The sequence below is a fragment of the Lynx rufus genome, unplaced genomic scaffold, assembly GCF_022079265.1.
Source record: "Lynx rufus isolate CCGP_SWC_20201006 ecotype Redwood Valley unplaced genomic scaffold, mLynRuf1.p SCAF_9, whole genome shotgun sequence".
Lineage (NCBI taxonomy): Eukaryota > Metazoa > Chordata > Mammalia > Carnivora > Felidae > Lynx > Lynx rufus.
In genome coordinates, this window is record NW_025814897.1 from 47,911,390 (window position 1) to 47,921,587 (window position 10,198).

A 10,198-nucleotide genomic window follows, 5' to 3' on the forward strand; every position below is an offset into this window, starting at 1 on the left:
TATCTATATAAACATTTGTGATTTGAATATGTAACTTTAATGTGTCCTGTCATTTACTCCTGAGAATTTTTTTAAAATGTTTACTTATTTTGAGAGAGTTAATGAGTACAAGTGGGGGAAGGGCAGAGAAAGAGAGGGAGGGAGAGAGATAATCCCGTGCAGGGTCCATGCTGTCCATGCAGAACCCAATGAGGGGCTTGATCTCACAAACCATAATATCATGACCTGAGCGGAAATCAAGAGTCAGATGCTTAACTGACTGAGCCACCCAAGTGGCCCCTGAGAACTTTTGAATTTGAATTGAGACTTTTGATGCCTTGAGCTGAGAACATAAAGACGTATGTATTGCTGGTCTTCCCTCTTCCATGAAGACAATAAAATTTATTGTCTCACTCACCCAGATACACCTCAGAAGCTTTTCAGCTATAGTCAAGACGAGCTTGACCAGTGGATCAGAACTGGAGCTCTGGATGACACATGCATGTTAGTTACCAGTTCTGCCTCCCTGTTGAACAGGGGACAGAAGGATTTAGATGAAAGCAGAGCCAGCCAGGATTAGTTGATGTTCCTGGAAAGAGTCAAGGAGGGAGAGGATCGCTACTGATCTTTCTTAGAGATTGAGATGGAGATTCGGGATGGAAGCTAAGATGAAACAAGCCTCATCTCCTGGAAATGCAAGAGAGGTTAAACAATAGCAAAATATGTGTACAAGTAACATCCTTGTTTAATAATCAGCCTGGGGTGCGCTATCATTAGGGGAGGAAAAAAGGAAAGAAAAACAAATACATGAGTGAGCTAATAGTTGATTGTTGTTGTGTTTATTGATACTATTTCAGAGAAACTTTCAACACCCAGGGATGGCCTTTCAGGTTAATGGATTGATATGAGGAGATTTGAATTAGTTAAATGCCGGATAATTGTGAATGCTAGTTATATCAGATGTAGTGGTCATGCTAAGGAAACGGAGAGAGACAAACAAGTCCCTTTAATTTTAACCCTAGGGGGACAATCTACTATAGTGAAAAACATAGAGTGTGGAGGCAGGTTGACCTGGATTTGAATTACTACTCGACTGATTTCTAGAAACATGACCATGAGCAAGTAATTTAACTGTAAGACCAGTTTTTCCAAATGTAGTGATCAAAGAATGGTATTTGGTAAATTATTATCATGACCCTGACATAACAAAAAAACTTATTTAATGACTATCTCTTGATCCTGATTAAGTGGGTTGGACTAGACTCAATTTTAAGCCCCAAACCTTTGTATTAACATAACGTCACAAGTCGAAACTTAAATAATCTACATCAGAAGGGATATAGAATTAATAGAGACATCCCAGTGGTAATAAACTCCTTTTAGACTTTTGATGAATTTTTTGCCATTTAAAGATTGTTCTCTAAGTATGAATATAACCAGATGGTCAGTGATAAAATTCAAATCCCAAGACTTTACAATATCTATAGATGCCAGCATTTTCACTTTGATTATCAACTATCCAGTAAGTTTGAATTAAGCATTTCACTTCTTTTAAGGGAGGCTGTTTTGCTTTGTTTTTAATTATAACCCCACATCCGGATGTTTCCAGTGTACTTCTTTAGAGAGCAATTTTTATGATTAAGAAGTTAATTTTTTTCTTCAATATGAACAGATGGTGCTTTTCAGTGTCTTTTTAAAGGTGCTCCGTATCTCTTGCACAGCAGAACCTAAAATATGAATCGGACATTGTATAACTGAAAATAAATGGAAAAGGAAAAGTTCATGATTTAGAGTCTACATAACTCCTCTTCCTTACTGGAGATTTAGTCTCTTCATTTTAGTAGCATTCTTGGAAGCATTTAACTTTATTGAGATATGAGTGAGAATCTGAGCTTCTGTACCTCCTGGAAACTTGAGATATCCTAAAGATGAATATTTTTTAAAACTTTGATTTCATATAAACTGTACTTAATGCTTAATAATCCAAAATTATACTTTAACATGCTTGATGTTTTGCATTAGTGATTTGATTGTATTTGAAAAGGTTGCTTGTGAAGACTACTGATCATAAATATATTCCATTAAACATTATTTATTATACTGTCCTGAACGGTGTGTTTCTATCTCTGGACATTACTGGTAGCCAACCAAGTGAACTGCTCCATTAAGGTGATGACAAATACTTGGCAAATGAAATGACTTGGCTCCTTCATGTTAACACTATTTTTAGATACATTCCAATATTATACAGAGAAAATACAAATATACATAATCTCATGAATTGTGGCCGTGGTCCATCCAAATAATTTCTGACTGTGGCACCAACACATGTTTGCTGTGTTTTCCAAGACAGACACAGGTTCTAGAATTTCCCTTTAACAAAAATAACTTTGCGGGCACCTGGGTGGCTCTGTCAGTTAAGTGTCCTACTCTTGGTTTTGGCTCAGGTCATGATCTCACTTTAATGAGTTCAAGTCCTGAATCAGGCTCTGCGCTGACAGTATGGAGCCTGCTTGGGATTCTCCCTCTCCCTCTCCCTCTCCCTCTCTGTCTCTGCCTCTCCTGTGTGTGCGCTTCCCCTCCTTCTCTCTCTCTAAATAAATAAATAAACCTGTTAAAAATAAAATAACTTCTGGATACTTTCCTTCTTTTTCCTTCACATTTAGTAGCCATAATAGGTTGGTAGAAAATACATGACAGAAAATGAAAAGATATTTTTGTTTCTTTTTGAATTTTGATAAAGAGTGGGTGCATATTTTTCTTTATTATAAACATGTAGGCCCCCAGAAGGCTTGGGGAGTTTAGCTTTCTATCCAGATTGTTCACTCCATGCAAGAATTTCCTGCTTTACTGGTCTTTAAATCTCCAGAAGCAAATGTGAATTGTGAATAGTAGACACTCAGTTAAAATGTGTGGCATTTCTTTAATTAAATGTCCAACTGGAGTGTCTTTTCTTGAATCTGTTGAATATCATTGAATCATTCTGTCACTGCTTAAGTTTTCTCTGTTAATGACTTGAAAATCTATTTAGTCCTTCTGGCCAGTGGAGCTTTAAATACTTCCCTAGAACATCGTATCCCAAAAGGATTGATGGAATGGTGGTGGTAGTTTTCACTGCTAATAAGAGGAGCTACAGGTCATGAATACTTAATATGTGCCAGACGCTGGGCTACATAATCATCCTCTGAGATGGGTATTTTTATCTTCTTTTTATAGATAGGGATACTGAGGTTTTGAAGAACTAAGCAATTTGCCCAACCTCATAGAGCCAGTAATATGCAGAGCCAAGAATTAAAGTCCTTTCATTTGACTCTGATGTCCATGGCGTTAAATATTATTCTAGATTGTCTTCTTACTGTTTCTTCCTTTGTACCTGCTATAAAATCATTAGATGCTTACAGAAATCTGGCTCATTAAATTGTTATTTGAATACTTGGAAAACTTTTCCAAGTCATTTAAGATAAAATATTTTCCCTCTAGTAAGCAACCAACATTAGCTAGAGTACTGGTCTCTGTGAGGTTAATGTCTCTGCTTTCTGTTTCACCATCTAGATTTGTTAATGGAAATAATGAATAATGGTGGTTAGGATCAGAATAAAACCTTAAGACAGTACTCACATCATCTACCTTGTTTTGAGTAATTTAAAAAGTGTTTACTGAAAATGAATGCAGAGTGTGTGTGTGTGTGTGTGTGTGTGTATTCAGTCAAAAGTTTGTTGGTCAAGGTTACATTAAATGGCTACCCATTGCTGACAGTGATTTTGAGTTTCCTTAGTGCTTCATTTTTTTCTTTTTCTTTGTTTATTTGAGAGCGAGAGAGAGTGCATGGGGGAGGGGCAGAAAGAGAAGGAGGAAGAGAATCCCAAGCAGGCTCAGCACTGTCAGTGTAGAGGTGATGGAGGGCTGGAAATCATGAACTGTCAACTCATGACCTGAGCTCAAATCAAGATTCAGATGCTTAACTGACTGAGCCTCCCTGGCGCTTCTGAATATCCTTAGGATTTCAAAGCTTAAATGCTTAAATAGCCCTGAGGATTCTTATACTTAAACTGAAAAATAAATTATAAAATTATCTTTATTCAATCCATGATCATATCACCACTTTTTTACCTTCTCTTTATAAATGAGAATTTAATGATTGCCTAGAGACCATAAAGTTTTCTTTCCTACTTCAGACAAGTCGATAACTGGAAGATTTAATAGCCTAAAGATAAAATGGTTCAATATTAACCAGAAAATGCTTGACTAAGGTAACTCTTTAATACCAGATTATGAGGCCATTTGAATTTTTTCTCCAACAATTGTCTATAGCAATGGAACTCTTTATTTGATAAGTGAGGAAATGAGTGTTTATCCTAGCTTGTGTTTTGATTGGGGGGGGGAACCCACTATAAAATACAGGTATCGTATGTGTAAATGGCTTAGACTCCTGTATGTGTCATTGTTCTGAATACGATACTTGTAATGAAGTGGTTAAACAATCCTCTTTGGGCTTGTAGGCACCAGGCTAATGCATAATGTTTTGCCACAAGAAGTCTCAGGGTACCTATGTTTCTGCACAATTTACAATTTCCTGCCATGAGAACTTAAAATGCCACAGAGCACAGATTCTACAGAGTGAATGCAGACCCAGACACAGAGCATTTTAGCATCACTCCATTGCTACTTAGATTCTGCTCAGGGTAATGAAAGAAACAAGGCCTGCAGAAGAAACCTGGTAAGAGCTCAGTCACTCAAATAAACGACATTTTGAGGCAGACTATGATTTAAATCAGTTGTTTGAAGTTAGAGGTGAACATCCTGGCACTGATAGTTGGAGTCAAAAATTTGGACTGCTAGAATTTTTGCTCCAACCACACCCGTGTAGGTTAAGGATAGGACTTCATCATCAGTAATCAGTGAGGAGAAAGAGAAGAATGCCGGCTTATCTGTGAACAGTAAGTACTCTTTAAAAGTTCTGTATATATTTCTCCTTTAGGAGTATGGATTTCATCCTCCACAACATTTTTTTTGTGATCTTAAGAAGGACTTGAGTTAAATAAACCAATCAAGATTCCAGTGCCCAGAAAGGGCAAGTCCAGGCACACAGAATGTACCTCTGTCCCCCTATCATTGTTTGTAAGGGAATCAAGATGAATATAATTTACTAAAAACATTTCAAACAATAAGACAGCGTATTTCAAAGATCAATCTCAAATCATTCATAGCCACTGAAAAGAGGAATGAGCAGGCATTTCTGTCTCCTGGGCTGCGGAGTCCTCAGGTGCTGTCTTTCCACACTCCTCCGATTCCTCTCCCTACTTATCACAAATAACCATGGCAGTGCCTTTTCTTAACCTCCTTATTCACCCTCGTGTAAGTTCTCATGTCTTGTCACTTTCTGACTTGTAGGAAGAAAAAAAACCCCTAACTCCCTGATTATAGAAGGGAGCAGACATGCTCCACAGGCACTTTTTTTTCCCTTTCTGCTTTTCTTGTGATTGCAGTCACAAGCCCCTTCCCCATAAGAAGCTGTTTTCCTCAGTGCTTGGAGGTGTCATGCTATATATTTGCTTCAGGAAGTTTGGTACTGACACATCCTTCATTTCTAGTGTCATTTGGAGGTGTCCTTAAGGAAGGGGAATGTTACTGTTGAAGGACTTTAGGATTAGAGTAGTGAACATTTCCTTTAATATCACAGGTTGCTCCAATTCCTTTGGATCAATGAGAAATTATGTAAAGCAACCAGCATCCTATAAAGGCAACTCAAATCTGAAAACAAGAGCCGCGTATCAATTAATAGGGAAATGTAAAATATGTGTTTTGAAGACATTTAAAAAGAATAAAAGATGGGGTATGTCCCCTGTTTTTGAAACTTTCAGTGATCCTAGATACTATTTAGGGCAATTCATAGGCAGGATAGCATTACAGTGTGTGTGCTATCTCCCTATGCTTATTATTCTCACCATTGGCTTTCCTGACGTCTCCACCAGGCATCCTTATCACCTATCACAGTTGACCTCACACTGAGGTTCATACCTGGTGGCAGTGCCATCCGCCTGGGCACCTGATAGAAATGTTTGGTCACATTTTTGTTGCAATGACTGGGCAATGGTACTGGCATTTAGTGGGAGGAGGTCAGGGATGCTAAGTACCCAGCAAGATATGTGACAACATGCACAGCTGTCTGCCCAGAATGTCAGCACCCCCATTAACAAACACTGGGCCTCTGGAATTAGCACCCCAGTTTTGGGTTGACTAAGCTGGCTCTTGACTTTGAGACTGGTTATTAATCCTGGATTCTTACAGTATGCTTCAGGCCTTCATCAGTGATTGGGCTGTTCTCTTCCTCATTTGGCTTCATCCTGAGAGGGGAGGAGTATTTCACAAAAAGAAATTTCACAAATGTGTTTGTCTTCATTTACCCTATTCCCTTCCGTTGGGAAGCTGACACTGAGAAGCTTTAGGCAGGTTGGTAGATAATTGTTTGCCCAGATGTCTCCAGCTACAAAAGTGAAAACTCACACTAGACAAAAGGAAAATGAATGTTACAATAATTTTTTATTGCTGTTAAAATGCCTCCAAAGAGAAACAGTGAAACATCAATGCTGACTGATGTTATAGGATATAAATATTGACTAAGGTGCTTAAGAATGCAATGTTTATATAAAGTACAGGGATGCCTGGGTGGCTCACTTGGTTCAGCACCCAACTTTGACTCAGGTCATGATCTCACGGTTTGTGGGTTCGTGCCCCTCATCCATCTCTGTGCTGTCAGCTCAGAGCTTGGGGCCTATTTCAGATCCTGTGTCTCCCTCTGTCTGCCCCTCCCCTCTTGCTCTTTCTCTCTTGCTCTCTCAAAAAAAAAAAAAAAATAAGAAAGAAAGAAAAAAGGACATACGGAAAAGATTCCTGACTGATGAGACAACTGTTTTATCTTTTCATAAAGGATCAAATCACTTGCAGGAGATGAAGAGGAGTGGTAATAAAGTATCCAAGTGATGGTTCCAAGAATAGCAGGAAAGAATGTAAAAAGTAAAGTTTGATCAATTTCAAGGTTCTGGTCCAAGATAATGGTGTAGGAAGACCCAGAACTACTTTCCTCCTACAGACACCAAATCTATAGCTATATATGGAACAACTTGCTTTGGGGGGGGGGGGAACCAAACTGAAAAAACTAGTGAAGCAGCCCCTTCATATCAGGCACGTGAGAAGGAAACCATATAGAAGTAGATAGGAAAGGCTGAGACACAGTCTCACCATAAACCTCACCCCTGGTGTGGTGACCTACAATCTGGAAAGAACTCAAAACCTGGAGCTTCTCCTTGAGCAAAAAGGATTTGTTCCCCACGTTGGGCACCCTGACTTTTAAGATGGGCACCTGAGAGATGAGTCCCCAAAACATGTGGCTGTGAAGAAGAAAAGTTCTGAACCATGGAGGATGGGAGAGGTAAAGAAGAGACCAGAGATCGACAGAAGTAGCAACCAAATTTACCTCTGTCAGTTAATTAAGTACTTGAGTTTATTGCCATGTTCTGATCTACTTGTGGAAAGTCTTATTTCATTTTAGGTTAAAAAGATAAACCAAAAAAACCTCAATTTTTATCCATTTCATAAAATAAAAATAAGGTTTTTGGTAAGGTTTATATCTACTTTAATAGAGTTCCAGATCAATATTTCAAAAAATTAATTAGAAGGTTATGATATAAGCAAATCTGACTTAAAACTATTGCAAACCTATCATTATTATACCCTATTATCTAGATTTTTACTGAAACAATGTGTCATGCCAAATATCTGAAATCATGTCTGTAATTATCTCCAGAAATGATTTGGCATAGCAATTTCTGGGAAAGAAAAATTGAACTATTTCCTTTTAATCTCTTCATTGGATTTTTTAAAATGAAGTGCTAAAAGTCTTGGGAGTGAATAACAAGTTATTTTATTTGAGTTTTTAAAGTTACATCTTGGAATGTTTTCAAAACCAAGACTCTTAACCTATTGTCAGGATAAGATAATAGGAAACTTTGCAAATGTCAAGGCAAAGGTCACATCTGGCACATTCTCCAGGTCTGATCAGCAGGCACTTTCTAATTTTTGTTGTCCCCAACTTACTTAAGCCCTAACACTCCTAGGATAGTTTGAAGATATGATGGCAAATTATATACTTCAGTTGGTTGCAATATGCTGCAGTTTTATTTTTTGATGTGTTCTCACATTCCTCATACTGTTATTTATAATTACATCTGGCCCACCAAATGTAAGCTCCATTAGATTTTTATCTCTATCTCTAGTGTCTAGAAATGGGTCTTGCCTAATAGTAGGTGCTCAATAAATGCTTATTGAAGAGATGAATAAGTTAATGGTTCATTTTCTTAATTATTTCATACTGCAAGTCTAGAGATAGAGATTATTGGAAGAATTTGGGCCAAACTAAATTTTCATGTGTACTCTACTCAGAGTTAACTAATGCCAAAGTATCAAGCATTCTGAACACTCTTGAGTACTGTGGGAAAAGGGCTAAAACATTTAACTATGCCCATGACCTCAGTTTCTTAGATAGTTTGCTTTGAAATAAAGGGATGTCGTAGAGTTCTTATTACATAGAAAACAGGGTCTATATTATACCATTTAATAAATCGTAATTTATGATAAATGTCTGCAAGGCAACACACTTAAACTTTAATAACGTTACATTTATGAAAACTGGAATGGTGCAAATACACCTTTCCAAAAATTCAGGATAAAGCAACCATGTCTGAGGTTGTTTGTGGCCCTAAAATTACTCATGTGTCCTTTAATTTGCTGGGCAGATGGCAGACTGACATAGGAAGAAGTGTTCTGAAATAAGTCACCAGGATGGCTGGGCACTTTACTGTCTGCTTGTTTCAATGGGTATTCCCAGTTGGAAGTGTTTGATGCTTTGAGTGACCTCTCTGTTCCACTGGAGTCTGTTTTTGTCTTAGAAGCAGGGGTGAACCATTTCTGCCTTTTGCTTACTTTTTCCTGCTTATTTCTTAGTCAGGCTTGGGGTTCTCTGTGTGCAGCTTTATAGTGATGTCTTTCCTCTAGTAAGTACTTGCTTTGTCTCTGGTGAGCTGTTTCCTCTCCATTCATTTTCATCTACTATGACTACTGTATTATCTTTGTCCCAAGTGATTCATAGTATGATTGTTCTTTAAAAAAAATCACTTCATAGTACTTTTCTTATTTTCAGCTTGCTTGTTAAAAGCTTTTGAAGTTGGTTATTTTCCTAGGCTTTCACTGATGTGGATTTTTTCTAGAAACATCTGTTAGTATAAATTATGCTAGACTTTTTTCTCCCCATTTGAGTACCGGAATTCACTGCTACAGGAAAGATGGGATTAGAAGGAGCTGTATATCATTCATGCTTGGATTGAAATGTATTGAAATATATTTTGAACCTATTTGTATTTGAACCAAAATGTATTCTGAAATTAATACTTGGTAATAAATGGGCAGTGGTTGCCCCATATTTTTGGTGGGTAACATACAAAATATGTTCAAAAAGCATGGCTATGGTATTGTAGAGATTGTCAGTAATTGGTGTGCTATTCTTGCATAGGGGCCATGCTGATATTCTCTGTATCATTCCAACTTTAGTATATGTGCTGCTGAAGTGAGCACAGGATTGTCAATAAATGATACTGACAGTTGAACCTCCAGCCCTATAACCCAATACTTTTGCTTCAAACACACATACCTAGTTCCTGCTATCCATAATTGCAAAACCACATTGTCCTTAACTAATCAGATTGACCTGTATCTCTCCCTTCACCCTGCCTCTTGACATCTTAGTCATTAGAACACAAATACCACACATGAAATCACTTCTCCAAGAGCTCTCACTAACCACCCTATCTTAAATGCATAAGCTTAATTGGCCTTCTAACCTATTGTCTTGTGATGGATAATTGTCTTGAGCCATCAGTAAGTTACTATTTTCTAGAAATCAAGAGTTAGTTTATGCTTCTTAATAGTCCAAAGTGTCATGTATTTCCTTGGGGTGTTTTTTTGTTTTGGCAATCAGTAAATGCTTGGTGATTTTTTTTAAGGTAATTTATTTTGAGAGAGAGAGAGAAACAGCATGAGCAGGGGAGGGACAGACAGGGAGAGAGAGAATACCAAGCAGGCTTCACACTGTGAGTGTAGAGCTGATTCGGGGCTCAAATTCATGAACCGTGAGATCATGACCTGAGCCGAAATCAAGAATCTGATG

At 37.7% G+C, this 10,198-nt stretch overlaps 1 non-coding gene across 1 annotated transcript; it reads right to left on the reverse strand.

The window, feature by feature from the left end:
* Window positions 1-9,499: 9,499 nt before the first annotated feature.
* LOC124506535 (U6 spliceosomal RNA) lies at window positions 9,500-9,606 on the reverse strand. The gene has a single exon (XR_006960794.1). It is a non-coding gene; the product is annotated as a U6 spliceosomal RNA (small nuclear RNA).
* Between the last annotated feature and the right edge of the window lie 592 nt (window positions 9,607-10,198).